The sequence below is a fragment of the Sus scrofa genome, chromosome 7, assembly GCF_054392235.1.
Source record: "Sus scrofa isolate SSC_HxYL_T2T_F1_AM1 chromosome 7, Sscrofa_HxYL_maternal_Yorkshire_Landrace_v2.0, whole genome shotgun sequence".
NCBI lineage: Eukaryota > Metazoa > Chordata > Mammalia > Artiodactyla > Suidae > Sus > Sus scrofa.
The window spans coordinates 134,670,759-134,687,809 of record NC_139389.1 but is presented as its reverse complement, the minus strand read 5'-3'; the positions used below and the strand labels follow the sequence as shown (position 1 = coordinate 134,687,809).

The window sequence follows — 17,051 nt, the reverse complement described above, 5'->3', positions numbered from 1 at the left end:
TGCATGGTAGGTGATACCTCTGCTAAAAAGATGACACAATCAGGCAAAAGGCCAAACATCTGAGAGTTAACATCACTTACCAAGAGGCAGCTCTCCGTCTCAAAGAAACAAACAAAAAAGGGAAAATGGTCTTACAAGCGTCTTCATTATGACTCTCAAATGCATTATTTTGGGGTGCCCCTTCCATATAATTGTAAATGAGCTTCTCGCTGTTCAAAACAACTCAGAACTGTTTTGGGTAACCTTTTCTTACCCAAATCTCGGAGTTGAAGAATTTTGTAACAAAACATTTGATTTTAGCGTTACTGTAAAATATAAATTACCACATCTACACATGTAAATATGGGGGAGGATGATCACCATGGAAACTATCAACCGCACCACCATCGCCAAAAAGTACTCATCACTTCTTTCCACTACGAAATAAATACGAGCACTTGGCTGTTTTTTTTTTTTTTTTTTTTTTTTTTTGCTTTTTAGGGCCACACCCAGGGCATACGGAGGTTCCCAGGCTAGGGGTCAAATCGGAGTTACAGCTGCCAGGCTACGCCACAGCCACAGCCAACACCAGATCCGAGCCATGTCTGCAACCTACACCACAGCTCATGGCAACGCCAAATCCTTAACCTGCTGAGCCAGGCCAGATACTGAACCCACAACCTCATGGTTACTAGTTGAATTCATTTCCACTGTGCCACATCTGGAACTCCAAGAACTTGCATTTTTAAGACCCAGAAATAGGAGTTCCCTTCGTGGCTCAGTGGTTAACGAACCTGACTAGCATCCATGAGGACTCGGGTTCGATCCCTGGCCTCGCTCAGTGGGTTAAGGATCCAGAGTTGCCGTGACCTGTGGGTAGGTTGAAGATGTGGCTCGGATCCCACGTTGCTGTGGCTGTGGTGTAGGCCGGCGACTGTAGCTCTGATTCCACCCCTCACCTGGGCACTTCCACATGCAGCAGGTGCGACCCTAAAATAAAAAACAAAAACAAAAAAAAGACTCAGAAATATTTGTAAGACTTGGAGTCACTGCAGTCGGAGAAAACAAATGTGCTAAGCATCACACTTGTAAAAACTGAAACAATGAGAAAAAGAATCTATACATGTATGTGTGACTGGGTCACTGTGCTGTACAGCAGAAAACTGGCAGAACCCTGTAAACCAACTACAATAGGAAAAATAAAAATCACTTAAAAAAACCAAAGCAGAAGCAAGCCCAGGTATGGGAGAAATAGCCGCCTGACTGATTTACAGAAAGACGGCTTCCCAACACCCAGCCAAGGCGCTCCCAACCGGCTCCTACTGCCGTTTGTCCACCTGGAGTTTTCAACAAGCCACCAGCAGGAGACCACATGGCAGGCCAAGCACGACTCTGTAACTGGCTAGCATCGTCATTACAATAACGCGTCTCTATTTTCCGCAGGAAGAGAATCACGTCTACTCACAAGTCACAATGAGTCAACCAGCGTGTAAAATATTTTACATAATGGGAAAATTTATTGTGACCCAAAAGTTCAGTGTGTTCTCATTAAGTTACCAGAAATTACAGATGTGAAGATACTTCTGTTAACTTAACCAAAATCAAGAAAAGAAACTACTTTAGATATGCACACATTTTCGGTTTGGTAATTCTAAGTCTTTTTAAACTACTGTACTTCAAATTACTCAGACTGGTAAGTTTGTAGTTTAAATACTGAATAAAGAAAATCTGCATGCTGACAACATAGGTTATTTCAAATTGGTTTTGACACTGCGTCACTTGCTACCTAAATAGCTAAGCAATGTCAAAACCTGGCAGAGGTGGCTTCAGTTTTTGTAAACACCCCTACGGTGAAATGGTTTTTCCAAAATTACGATACCATCTAATGTGTTAAAGGAGCCTTCCCAGCGTGCCTCACTGTGAATAAACTTCTGTGGAAAATCTTATACAGAATGTTGCATCCATTTAGCAGTTTCTCACATGCTACATTCAGTGTCGGGTTTGTGTGTGTGTGTGTGGTTTTTTTTTTTTTTAAACAATCCCCAGGGGAAAGAAACACTTAGGCAATTAAAACTCACAAATTTTATATGATGACCTTTTTAAAAAAAACCCTTCATCTTCTATGATATTCTAAAGGCTATGCTTGGAAACTGCTAATGTTTGCACATGCAATACAGATGCAAACATTTTATACTACATAATCTATGGGTTACGTGCACACTCTAACAAATCAAATACCCCATTCTACAAACCTAATATATCTGTACCAAAGATAATACCACCAGGTATGTTTTATGTTATAGGCTGGTCCCCCCAAAAGGGTAAAACACAAGGAGTTAAATTAATTATTTGCAATTATTAACCACAAAACTCGGGTGATCCACCATTAACCACTGACCCCAGAATGTGTCTTGAAGGAAGTTTTTACCATACAAACTCTATTCTTAACTACCTTAAAATACACTGCAAAACACCGTTCTTATAAGTCTTTTTGAAAACCATAATATCTCATAAAATCTGAAAGACTGAAAGTGTGTTTCTAATGCAGCGTCAGATTAAATCTGAAGTCCAGTACCCTGGACAAAAATAATTCCGCATCTTTCGAGAGAATCATCTTTAGTATACATGTTCAGATGTGCGTTAAAACAATCTACATGATTTATCGAAGACCACAGAAGAACTCTGGAAGTGATACAAAGGGACATCCGCTTCAGGAACAGCTATTTCACCCTGTATCCTTTTTAAATGCTTGCAATATACATACTTAGCCATATCTGAGTGATAGCTCTTCACTTTCTAATAAGAAAGGGCAGGCTTTCCCACAGCCTGGTAATTAAACATTTTTTCAAAATGCAAGCACCATCTCAGAAAGCAGCAGCTAATTTGTTTAAAATAAAGATTTCTATCTACATCAAAAATCATCCTAAAAACATTAAAGTAAAACTATACTCATATTTTGAAAGTCAGGAAACGTATATTAAACCCACCCAATGTTAAAAACTCTTAGCTCAAGAGGGCAAAGGGTGGTGAGCCTGCAGACAGGTCAGCCCCAGACCTGAAGGCCTTGAAGCAGCCTCCAGGCTTGGTTCACAACCAGTGAAAGGGACAGAGGGGCAAAGGAACAGGTACAGATGACAAGGGCCCCCCCGCCCAGTGTCACGGGAAGGGGATCCAGGTGCACCAGGACAGCAGCTTCCTATCCCGAGGCGCAGTGGCCCTGCAGCCAGCGCCCTTGGGGGCACACTTCTCGAAAGCAATGAGGGATGACAGCAGAGCCCTCCTCAGGCCACAGGATGGGTTGTCTGCCCCACACGGGAGGGCAGACGCTACTTCTTCCTCCTTTCCAGAGCAAGGCACAAGTGCCTGAAAAACAGACATCCACCAAACACATCCACAATCCCTTATCTGTGATTCCAAAATCCCAAAAGCTCTGAGAACGTGTTCCTAACACTGGGTTGCAGGCCGCAGTCTCAGTCCCACTTGCTGGAGGCACACGCCTTGCTGCCAAAATCTCAGTGTCTGATTTCCAGGTGCAGCCGAGGATGTTGCACAGTGGATGGCACAGCCATTCACTCCATTCTCAAACCTCGAAAACTCCAGCCTCCCAAACACCCCAGCCCCCAAGAGCTGTGAAGGAGTGCTAAGTGCCAACAGGTCAGGCACTGGCTGAAACAGCGACACACGAGCCCCCGTAATGGCCAGGAGATGGCGGCCACCTGGAGTAAAAGCCTAGATTTACATACATTATTTGCCTGCTCTACACACTTTCTGGGCACAAGTGTGCCAAAGCCCTCACCGGCTGCCGGATTCCCCGCCTTCGTGGCACCCGGCGCCTGGGGGGAGACCAGGAAGTCATAAATGAGTGCTCCCGGCCACACAGGACGGACGCCAGCTGGGGTCGGGTGCCTGCGCAGACGCTCCAAGAGGAATCCTGCCGAAGGTGGCCAGGGGAGCCCTCCCCTCTGCGGGCCAGCCTTGAGGAACGGGGAGTGCTGCAGGCCAGGCAGGAACACCCTCGCTCTGGGCTGCAGGGCAGGAGCAGGCGGCAGGAGCAAGGTTGCAGGAGAACTGGGAACAAGGAGCACGCGACCTGGTCATGCACGTGAACCTCCAATCCCCAAGCAAGCTCTCCCACGCCTCAGCCATCTCATCTGCCAACGGGAAGAGGGACCGGAACTCTGATTGTTCTCCTGCTCCCATCCCGTGAAGCGCCTCCAACTGTACACAGAGCTTTCTACTAAGAAAGGTGAACAATCTAAATGGGGCGGGGGGGCCAGCACCTAGTTCTACTAAAACTGTATAGAAAGGAAGAGTGGGCAATGGGATAAACAGGAAAGAAGCACTGCACGAAGGCGGCAAACAGCACTACCCGAACCACCTGCCAGAATTAAGACACATGCAGTGCATGGGTTAATCACTGTGTGACAAGAGGGAGAAGGTTCACAAAAATGTCCTTGGAAGGTGGTGCACTTCAGGGGCCCTGCCGGCCTCCAGATGCCTCCCTGGAAAGGCCTGGAATTGAGGGCCGTCCCATTCTACCCACAGACACCCGGCCGTCCGCCGCGTGACCCTCCCCTGTGTGTGCAGAAGGAAGTGGCTTGCCAAGCAACTATTAAGATGCACAAATGGAGGGATACTTGGAGCAGCTGCAAAAGCCCTATTAAGAACAGCAAAATGGGTAAGTGCATCTCAAACTCTTTAAGGTTAAACAGTCACTTGGGTAAGATTTAACAATGTAACAATAGAATACAATAATGAAGTGGCTTCTCAAACTTTCCACCAAAACACACCCAAAGGCACAGGAGAGAGAGCCCCCAGGGTAATAAGCATTTTGAAGTGACTCAATTTATGTCAAGTCTTATGTTTCACGCTAAAAATTCAGGGTAATTTTACATTTAACTCCATACAAACCCTACAACACCCCTTCCCTTGGTGTCACTCTCAGCTTTTAGAAACACCTGGAAATTTCTCATCCTTCCACTGTCACATGGAAGGCTGACAGTCTAGTCTGCCTCTTCTCCCGACCCTGTGAGCGAGGCCCACCGTGCACACCGGCCCAGATCCCAGCCCAGCCCCTATTTCAGGCTCTCTTCAGGACCACTCCCAGCAGTGCCGGGAAGAGGCAGTCTAGCCCAGCTCCCCCCATTCCTCTGTTCACTTCAGAGCAAACTCGTGGGAGCTGTCCATACGCACACCCCACCCTCCCCTGAACACTTCCACCCGCCGCCCCGCTGCAGCCCACCCACACCAATCTCACCCACGCCCTCGGAGACTCCAGCTCCCAAATCCAACCATCACGCTCACTCAACCCACCTGAGGTCCACGTGCCTTTTCCCCAACTGCAAACAGGCATCTCCGGCTCTGCCTCCCCTGTGACTTCCAGCCCAGTACAGCTAACGGCCAGCTCAGCACCTCCAGGTGAACACCCGAAAGGCATTTCTGAACTCGGTGCCCTCCCTGCTGACCCACCTCTAGCAATCCAGCTCAGTGAACAGCACCCCACCACTGCTCAGGTCACGAGCGCCTCCCTTCCGGCCATGCCCCGCACCCAGCCCGGCAGAAAAGACTGTCAGCTCCACCTTCAAAACACATCTCCAACCCAACCCCTTCGCAACAAGTTCCAGCCACAGCAGCCTCCCTGTTTCTAAAAGACCCATATTCTCACCACAAGGCCTTTGACCCTCCTGACCCCTCTACCTAAAAACTCTCCTCCCCCAGATCGCCGCGTGGCTCCCTTCCTTTCTTCTAGCCCCCAGGTTTCCACGCCCAGGTAAAGGCTGCCTGCTCAGAAAGGCTTTCCCTGACGACTCTATCAGGAGAGCACTGCTTCTCCGTCCTCCTGACACCACCCTTCAGCACCCACAGACACAGGTACTGGTGTGTGAACCATCGCTCTCGCCCGTTAGAATACAAACTTCAAGGGGGCTAGAATTTGGACTCATTCGCCAACAAAACCTGACTCAAGGTGGGGGGGCTCAATCAGTATTTGCTGGATCTGTTTGCAGCCTTGTTTTGAAACGCTGTTTGTGTTAATATGAAAACATTCATTCACTTACTTGGCACAGGAGTTTGCAAGCCCTAGACTTAGAAGTCCAGCAAACACCTGCCCACATCCTCCTTATGAACTCCATCCTGGCACCATCGCTGGGGTGCAGGAGGGCCCAGCTGCAAAGTGACTACTCACCAGGACACTGTGTAAAGCAGAGAAAACTGGAAACAACCTCAGTGTCCAGCAACAGAGAGCTGCATCAAGGAAGTCTGTCCCGACGCAATCACGGAATCCTCACGTCAACAACCGAAGAGACCACTCTGTTTAAAGTGCTTCTTTTCTGCCCAGCATAAACGTGACAGCCACGGAGCTAATTTAAAGCTTCTAGTGGCCCCATTAAAAAGGCAAAAAGAAATTAAACTTACGCAACGTGTACTATTTAGCCCAATATAACATGTCACCAAGCTAAAAAATTACGAATGAGATATACATTGTGGGTTTTCCCCACATAAACTCTTTGAAATCTGTTGTCATTTGACACAAAGAACATCTCAATCTGGACTGGGCACAATTATAGACTAAGAAGTGGGAAACTGTCCATGGTATGATAAGTGAAAAAGTTACATGCTGCAGAGATCGACAAATGGGTCCTAAAATGCACAGAGGAAGCCATAAAAGCACACGGTACTCAGAACAGACAAAACAGGCTTTAAAAAGAAGAATAAATTTGGAAGATGCATTCTTTCCAATTTCAACACTCACCACGAAGCTAAGTCATCAAGAAGGTACTGGCATAAGGACAGACACATAGATCCTCAGCACAGGAGTCAGAGTAGAGAAATAAGCCCTTGCCTTGGCGGTCATTTAACTTCTGACAAAGGCACCAGGACCATTTGATGAGGGAAAGATTCGTCTTTTTAATGAACAGACGACTGGATATCCACACGCGAAAGATTGAAACTAGACTCCTCACACCATACAGAAGAAATTAACTCAAAATGGGTCACAGGTTAAAGAGCTAAAACTATATAACTCACAGAAGAAAACTGGAGTAAATCTTCCTGACCTGGACCAGGCAGTGGTCTCTTAAATTCAACACCAAAACCACAAGCAATCAGAGGAAAAAATAGATAAACGGCATGTCATCCAGACAAAGACTTTTGTGCATCAGAGGACACTATCAAGAAAGTGAAAAGACACCTCACAACATGGAGAAAATATTTACAAGTCATCTATGTAATAAAGGAATTGTATTCAGAGTATATAAAGAACTCGTAACTTAATAACAAAAAGACAACCCAACTCTAAAAATGAGCAAAGGACATGAAGAGACATTTTTCCAAGGGAGATATCTAAATGGTCAACAAGCACACAAAAGGATGTTTAACATAATTAAGTCATCAGGGAAATGCAAACCAAAACCACAGACGAGGTGCCATTTCATATCCACTTTCATATCTACCAGGATGGCTAACATAAAAAAGACAGACAATAACAAGGGTTTGGTGAAGATGAGGAGAAACGGAAACTTTCATTTATTGCTGATGGGAATGTAAAATGTCATCAGCGGCTTTGAAAAATGGTCTAGCAGTCTTTCAGAGTTAAACACAGAGTTCCCACATGATCCAGCTGTTTACAACAGATACAAAAACTCGGGAAAAGAACCAAACTTAGGTTCTCACAAAAACTTTAGAGGACGGTCTGCAGCAGCATTGTGCGTCATATCCAAAAAGGGGGGACCAACCATCAACGGTCCATAACTGATGAATGTACAAACAAAATGTGGCCTGTTGGTACAATGGAATATTATTCGCCTATCAACAGGAATTGCTGTTATATAGTAGGAAATGGATGAACCTTGAAAACACTGTTATATACAAAAAAATCAGTCACAAAAGACCGCATTTTGTATGATCCTATTTGCATGAAATTTCCAGAAATGGAAGATCAACAGAGGCAGAACACAGATGAATGACGGTCCAAGGCTGGGGGAGGGGAGAGCGAGAAGGGACCCCTCAGGCACAATGTTTCTTCTGGGGAGGATGGAGAGGTTCTAAAACTAGAAAGCGGTAATCACTGCCAGTTCCTGACTGTGCTAAATGACCGACTTGTACCTTTTTAAAGGGCGAATATTACATCTGAATTACATCTCCGTAATGCCATTATTTTTAAAAGTAGATTATAAAATGGTGTGATAAAGAATAGTTCTAGCTTTACAAAAAGAAAATATATGTATGTCCCAAAGATGGCTTAGGAGAACATATAGGGACATGAGTGAGCAGAACTGTATTTGTATTTTTCATCTTTTTTTTTTTTTAATGATGGCCATTCTGACTGGTATGAGGGGATGTCTCATTGTAGTTTTGATTTGCATTTCTCTAATAATTAGGGAAGTTGAGCATCTTTTTTTTTTTTTTTTTTTTGTCTTTTTGCCATTTCTTGGGCCACTCCCGCAGCATGTGGAGGTTCCCAGGCTAGGGGTCGAACCGGAGCCGTAGCTGCCAGCCTACACCAGAGCCACAGCAACGTGGGATCCGAGCCGCGTCTGCAACCTACACCACAGCTCACGGCAACGCCGGATCCTTAACCCACTGAGCAAGGGCAGGGACCGAACCTGCAACCTCATGGTTCCTAGTCGGATTCGTTAACCACTGCGCCACGATGGGAACTCCGTATTTTGCATCTTTTGATTTGCCTGTTAAAACAATTCCCCTGTAACTGAAAGGGCATTCCTTTTTGAATAAAAAGGGGTGTGGGGGTTCCCGTTGTGGTTCAGTGGGTTAAGAACCCAAGTAGTATCCTTGAGGATGCAGGTTCGATCCCTGTTCTCACTCAGTGAGTTAAGGATCTGCATTGCCAAGAGCGGTGGGGTAGGTCGAAGAGGTGGCTCAGATCCCGTGTTGCTATGGCTGTGGTGGAGGCTGGCAGCTACAGCTCCAATTCAACACTGGAAGTCCTCTTACGGCTCAGTGGGTTAAAGATCCAGCATGGTCGCTGCAGCAGCTCCAGCTGCTGCCATGGCGAGGATTCAATCCCTGGCTCCAGGAACTTCTGAGGGCCAAAAAAGAAAAAATAACAGAAATTGTTTAATTAGGAGTTCCCGTCTTGGCACATCGGAAAGGAATCCAACAACCATGAGGTTGTGGGTTTGATCCCTGGCCTCGCTCAGTAGGTTAAGGATTTGGCGCTGCCGTGAGCTGTGGTGTAGGTTGCAGACGTGGATCAGATCTGGCATGGCTGTGGCGTGGTGTAGGCTGGCTCCAATTGGACCCCTAGCCTGGGAACCTCCATATGCCATGAGTGTGGCCCTAAAAAGACAAAAGCCAAAAAAAACCTGTTTAATTATATTCCAATTATTATAAAAAGATATAAGATGATGCCTCCCCAAAAGATGAATGATATAGACCAAAATAATGACAGTGGTGAGGCAGTGGGAAATATTTGCATTTTCTAAATATTCTGCCATGACATTGACTTTTTTCTTTTTTAAAAGTTTCTCTTTTTTTGGCTTTTTTTTTTTTTTTAAATAAAAGACACACACACACACGCCTTTCAGGACACTAAAATCCTGGTATGGGAGCAGTGTGGCCTTTGGGAAGCTCAGTAAGAGAGAGCAAGTGTAAGCAGATGCTGGTCATCCTGAAGTGAAGCCCACAGGGACTCGTGTGTTTGTTGCTAATACCGGGGGCCCGGTCTCCCACACTCGGTGTCCTGGGGAAGGGGAGACTGAGTCACATAGTTCCACTAAGGGTGGGGGCTGTGTCCCATGCCCACAGCAAACCTCAGGGGCCAGGTCGGGAGGGTGGCTCCAGATGGACAAGCCTAGGTGGAGGGGCCTGATCTCGCAGGACTGGTCAGGGCTCCTCAGGGAGGACCCTGGAACAAACAAGACCGCCCCCCCCCTTTTTTTCTGCTTTTTAGGGCCACACCCGCAGCATATGGAGGTTCCCAGGCTAGGGGTCTAATCAGAGCTGTAGCCGCTGGCCTACACCACAGCCACAGCAATGTGGGATCCGAGCCACATCTGGGACCTACACCACAGCTCAGGGCAATGTCAGATCGTTAACCCACTGAGCAAGGCCAGGGATCGAACCCATGTCCTCATGGATACTAGCTGTAGCTCGTTACCACTGAGCTACAATGGGAACTCCAGCAACACAATCAATCACTTCTAGAGAACCCTATTTTATAGTTTAGAAAAGCATGACTCAGAAAAAATTAACTATTAATTTTTATTTATTTATTATCTTTTGTCTTTTTAGGGCCGCACCCACAGCATATGGAGATTCCCAGGCTAGAGGTCAAATCAGAGCTAAAGCTGCAGGCCTACACCAGAGCCGCAGCAACTTGGGATGAGAGCTGTGTCTTTGACCCACACCACAGCTCACGGCCACGCTGGATCCTTAGCCCACTGAGCGAGGCCAGGGATCGAACCTGTGACCTCATGGCTCCTAGTGGGATTCATTTCCACTACGCCACAATGGGAACTCCGACAAAGACCTATTATTTCAACTTCTCACCCTTAACTCTAATATGACATTGACAGTCTCCTACTCAAAAGCTTTTGAGAGCTCATGACTCACTTGAGAAGTGAGTTCAGGCTTGTTGGTATTTAAGCCACACTCTCTGCCCCTCTTCCCAGGTCCCACAAAACACGTGGCCCACCCGAAGCGCCAACCGCGGCCCACAGCATGTGTGTGATGCACAGAACCTGTGCTCCCCATCCTCTCGCCTCCGGCCCTCCCACAGCAACACCCCGACCCGCACCGCTGCTGCCCTGAACGTCAAAATGCTATTTATCCTGCCAAACGCCAGCTCAAGTCTTCGTCTTTGAAAAGCATTTCCTGACCCTTAAACCAAGAGTCAGATAATAAATACTTTAGGCTTTGTAGACCATTGATGGTCTCTGTAACATATTCTTCTCTGCTTATTTTTATAACCTTTAAAAAAAAAAAAAAACCATTTACAGACCTGCAGTTTTCCAACCCCTGTTCCAAAAGCATCACTCCCACGCTGGGCTGTGATGTCTCCTTCCTCGCTGCCTCTGCCTCTCTTACTACCATGGCTACTAACACTGTCCCTCTAGCACACCTGCTGCACTCTGCTACTGGCCTAACACTGTCTGCATATCTGCCCCTCCTCTGGCTACCTGTTCTTAGGAGGCAAGAAAAATCTACTTTTATCCTCCATAGCACCCACTACATGGTATGAATACACATAAGGTGCTTTGTCCACGAATCTCTTAAAACGATCACTTCTGAACAGTGTGCTGAATTTTAAACTGCTAATTTAAGCATTTCCCACCACAAGCAGCTAAAGAACTTGTCTTTGGTACAGCAGATTTCTAAGGAGCATCCTGAATACATGAAGACTGCCTGGAATTAGAGGTGGTGAAACTCCTTAGTTTAATTTCAACTACACGAACTTTCATGCTGAATCAATGGTTACTTTCAAAGATCTGCTCCTGTCCACACAGGTCTTTAAAATTCTATACTATAAAGGATTTCATTATAAAACCTAAAAACAATACCTATGTGGTATATATGCAGTTTTCAGGAGATACGCAGGTGTGGAAGAAAAAAAAAAAAAAACCTTCAATCTTACCAAATTCAAACAAATGAAAATTGAGACCAGGATTCAAATTTTTCTAGAAAAAGCAATTAGCTGTTGGAGGGTGTATTTTGCCCTCATTAGGAAAATGTACTTCAGTATTTCCAGCTTATGACTTCTTGTAAAATAGCTCATTGATCTCCACCTGCTAGAGACTCAGAAGTTTCTGTGACCAAGAAATCAGAGGCTTTCTTTTCTCAGAGGCCACCTGGAATCCCTTGCAGTCCTAACAGGTAGGCTCCTTCACTTAGACTCATCTTCCACTGGGAAACTTAGGAATTCTCCAGCCTCTGCCTGTGGCAAATAAGGGACAAGGCCAGGCAAACCCTCTGTGCCCACTTCCACATCCTGCTCATCCAAAAAGCTGAGCCAGATAAACACACTACTACTCAGTCATGAACACCTGGAGGATGGGTTCTTTCACATCTAGCAAAACAAGCCTGCATGGACGGCAGGCCGTCTTGAGGACCAGCAGAGCATAGACCTACACGGCCCCAGCCTCCTTGCAGCACCGATTTGCATGCTGGAGGAATTACGCCGAAACCGTGGCACGACGCTTCCATTTCCCTTTTCGTAAGAAGACAACTCACCATGCTCTACCCCAAAAGCGCCCCAACCAAGTCAGCGCGTGACCGTCTTTCTGTGCACTGTGGAGGGGTGAAGCGTAAGCCGGCTGTGGGGATCAGAGAGCCCCCCCAGGAGGTACGGTCCCCGCACCCCCCCCCGCCCCGACACACACACACACCACTGCCCCGGCTCTGGAGGGGAGAGGTGTAAGCCGGCTGTGGGGATGAGAGAGCCCCCCCAGGAGGTACGGTCTCCGCACCTACCCCCCCGCCCCGACACACACACACACACACACACACACACACACACACACACACACACACACCACTGCCCCGGCTCTTTTAATACTCCAAAAGGTGAGGAAAAAATAACTGACAGAAAAATCCCCTATGCAAAAACCCCAGCCCTGCGGGAAGGAGGGTGGGCCTTCTGAATCATCACCTCCCTCCCAGGGAGCACAGCCAGGTGAGTGGCTTCTCATCTAAACATGGCCAGCGTAAGGGGCACCTGCAGGAACCAGGCGGGGTGGGAAGGGGCTCCAGGCCCACCGGAGGAAGAGGGAGGAAGCCGCAGGCAGGGCAGGCAGGAGTGCAGAGAAGAGACGCAGCCTCTGGCCAGACGGTTCTTCTGAAAAGTGGCCCCTGGGAGGCTAGACGGGAGCTTCAGCAGGAAGGATGGCACAGGGCTGGTGAGGAGCACGCTGAATTTCCCGAGTGCCGGGGGAAGGCACGGAAGGGTTTTCACGGAAGGGCGGGAGGCAGTCTCTGTTTCTGGCCACCGTATGGAGAAGGCCTGGAGTGAAGCAGAACGAGTCAGAGCCGCAACATCAGCCAGAGGCCTGTACCAGGCAGGGACCAGCGACACGAAGAAAAGCAGGACGCAGGACTGAGTGCCACGGACCAAACGGGGGAGACAGGGATCACGGAAGGCTCCCCCATCTGTGGCTCAAGCAGCCGGCTGGGCGTAGGGAGGGCTCAAGAGTTCCGCAGGTCGGGAGACATCCCAGCGCAGCCTCAGGTAGCCTCAGCTGACTCTGGTCACGCCCTCTCAGGGCGCAGGGACACACGCCTCCTTCCCCTGCAGGTCCTCGGCTTCCAGCCCTCCCGGGTAAGTGTCCTGTTCTTGCCCTGCCCCCAACCCCACCCATCCCACCCTACTACGGAATCAGCACATGGACTTCCCTGTCTGTCCCTGTGTGATGGCGCCTGGCACACACTGAGGACTCCATCAAGAGCTGTTAAATAAATACGCGTGGTTAAATCTAAAGCTTGAAGAGAGCTGTGGGTTAAAGACATAAATTTGGGGAACTTGGGAACCACAGCTGGAAAATTACTTTATTTTTCTAATGATATCTACTAAAAAAAAAATTCCCATTCTGCTGACCAAAGTTTCAGTGTAACTTACGGTATCTTAAAAAGGGTTTTAAGTCTGGACTTGGAGGACAGACTTGTGTTTGCTGGGGGGAGGGAGTGGGATGGACTGGGGGTCTGGGGGTCGTAGATGAAACCGTTACATTTGCAGTGGATGGGCAATGGGATCCTGCTGTGTTGCACGGGAACTATATCCAATCACTTGTGATGCAACAGGTGGAGGGTAAACTGAGAGAAAGAATGTGTGTGTACGACTGGGTCACTCTGCTGTGCGGCAGAAATGGGCAGAACACTGTAAACCAACCATAATAAAAAACAAATGTAAATAAGGGGGGTGATCCCAACAGACCTGATGGACATCGGGGTTCCCATTCCCTCTGCTCATTTTAACACACACGCCTAGTAGAACCCCGCTATCTCCAAGACTTTTCTGTACAACAGGAGCAGTACAGCCAATCCTTTAAAATAACTCTAAATGGAGTATACAGCCTCTAAAAATTGTGAGTCAATGCTGTACACTGGAAGCATGTCATACGGTCCATCAACTACACCTCAATAAAATAAATCAATAAGATGGTTTTAATCCTTGAGATCTCGCTGAGTGGCTAAAGACTGAAGCTTCTGTAAGCGCCTCACCTTACAAAAACATTAAATCATAGTAATAACACACCACTGGGAATCAAGAAGGGAGTATCTCCGAACAATCTCCACCCCAATATTTTCATCCGTGGCACAACTGATATTTCGGGCCAGACGATTCTTTGCAGGAGAATATTCTGGGCACTGGAGGATGTCTAAGGCCTGTACTCCTAAATACCAACAGCACTGCCCACCCACTCTGACGTCACCAACTGTCCCTGAGGGACAAAATCGCCATTCCCTCTCCCAGCTGAGAACACCTATCCTAGACCAAACAGTTTTCTCATACTGTCGATATGACCAAGGAAGCAGGGATAAAATTCTATTAAGTCTGACCTGCTTGCTTAAAAACTGACCCAACTTACATCCTCCACTGAAACTGAAAGCAAAACAGATACACACACACATACACTCACCCCCATCCTGGTGTGGTTTTGAACCATGACATCAAGCAATGCTGACACTTCCTCTGCAGAGAGTGAATCTAGATGTGAGAATCTCTGGAAGGGCCGCCTCTCACTCTAGGGAGGGAACTCGTCCCCGAGCCTCTCCATTCCTATGAGATGAAGCTTCCCCCAAGTAAACCACCTGCGCTGACCGAGGCCCTCCACAGCACTTGAGAACACGGCCTGCGTAGCTGCTGCCCCAGATGTACAACTGGGGGGGGCCCACAGAGGAGGCTACATGCAGGCTCCGTGGTGCCTCCGCGGCTCTCCCTGCCCCATGGCCAGGACCCAACGGACATCGCGGGCAGTTGCGGCTCCAGGCCCCGCTGCATCCCAGGAGGGCCATCTCCAGCCCAGAGGGGGATTCCTTCTCAAGGGGGCTCCCAGGCCCCGGAGGCCCCGGACCGAGAGCAGTGACGGCCTCACGTGGACACCCTCTCCAGCCCACTGCCCGTACGTGCACTGCCCTCCATGAGAGAGTCAACTGACAGGCTTTAAATCACTGGAGACGTGTGCAGTATCAGATCCCACATCAGTTTACCACAGAGCTTTTGAGGCTTTAACTTTTTCCTCCCTCCTACAAGAGCACTCACACACAAAACAAGCAGCCAGTGAGGCTCTCAGCCTTCTAATGCCCCCCTGATGTGACTGGTGATGCTGGTATCCAGATCAAAATTTTTAATAAGCTCAAAACTGGTTGCCAATTACCCAAATTATCTAAATCAAAAGGCACCAAATATACACGTAGAACAAATACTCCCTTAAGGGCCAAAAGGAAAGAAAATTGAAGACAAGTAATTAAGGGACTAAAGACATGTCAATCTCAACACAGACTCTGCTCTGCCCAAGGAAGGTCAAAGTCTGTCCTTGCGCTTCTCAAAGTGCCGCGCTGAGTCAGGCACCATGGGAGGACAGGCACAGCTTCTCTGCCTGGACGGTCCATTGGTGCACAGATTTATTTTACAGGGTTGTAATATTACAACACATACCACATAGAAAAACGCAAAATTCCTATGAACTTCAGATAAAACAAACCACAAAAACCCTGTGTGGAGAACAGGTCACTTTCTTGGCCCCTGGAAGGGTACAAGCCACATGCCCACTCTTCTGTCACGGGGCGGGGGGGTCGTCACAGTGCAAAGCTGGGGACATGCTGACACGCGTCACCCATGACTGTACAGAACATGGCCCAGTTGTCTTCCTAGCCTGGGTCAGTCAAGGCTGAAAGGAGCACTGGCAGGCACACTGGAGAACCTCAGGCTCCGTGTCTCAGGTCAGTAAAATGGGGAAGGCATAGCTGTTTATCTAGGCACAGAGGTAAACTCGGCATTTCTCTGAGTATTTAGGCAGTTCTGTTAGCCAGCCGCACAGGGCAACCTCCTCCAAGTCAAGCATTCCGTCTGTGCATTTTCTGTGGTGTATGCGGTGGTCATCAGACTCTCCACAAACGGCCAGACAGAGGCTGGAGAGATGGAGACTGTCCGGAGCCACAGGGCTGTGAGCAGGCCGGCTACAGGGCCCACGCCCTTCACCAGCACAGGGCACTGCCCTGAGGGCCTCCCAGGCACCCATCACCCGGGTGAAAAGAAATGCAAGAGCCTGGGAGCGAAGGTTCTGAGACGCCATCCTTGTGAAGTGCATGGGGCTCCCACACCCAGCGAGAACTGCCCCCTTTATAAAGAGCTGGCCAGGGGGCCAGGAGCATAAGCTTCTAATGCAACCTCTCTTCTTGGCTTGAAATGTTATTACATAGGTGCTTTAAAAAAAAAAAAAAAAAAACCTTTCCACATTTTCTATTTCCAAGACTACCTTCTAAGCTCTTGGCCAGCAGGGACCCTGTCGTACACACACTTTGCTCTCCCGTGACATCCAGACACATGCACGGAGTGGACTGTGGATACCCAGCTGCTGATTCAATGCACTTCTGATCTACAGGAACTACCGAATTATCTGAAGAATAAAGTCTGGTAGACCAAATACGAAGGTGCTGGGCAAGCGGAGGAACCAAATGGGAAAGTGAAAACGCACACATGGAAGTTAGAAGCCTGCTCATAGCTGCACTTGCGGGATGCCAGCTAACTGCCAGGAGTTTCACATACATAGTGACACGTGAATATGATACACACCGGACTCGCTACAACCACCTATGAGCTGAGGCTCTACCGCTCCCGGTCCCTGCCCCAAACCAATGCCAGATGTGTTTCAGGGTTCCGAATTTAGGGATTTCAGAAAAGAATTGTGTGTATCTATTATATATTACCCAGTGAAGTCTAGGACAGCAGCCATAAGAAAACACATTAGCAGTGCGCACTGAAATTCAAGAATATTCATACCGAGTGGAATAAAGATTATAAAAAGCATCACACGAGTTCAGGCCAGGTCTGGGCACCAAATCTATGGCAAAAGCAGTCTACTCTCAGGGGCTCTGAGGCTGAGGAACGTGGTGCCTGC

The 17,051-nt window shown here is 48.0% G+C and overlaps 1 protein-coding gene across 15 annotated transcripts in view; it reads right to left on the bottom strand.

Annotated features, from left to right (window-relative positions):
• TRAF3 (TNF receptor associated factor 3) overlaps positions 1-17,051 on the bottom strand; it is a 115,526-nt gene that overhangs the window by 79,228 nt on the left and 19,247 nt on the right. The gene's annotated exons all lie outside the window — the stretch shown is intronic.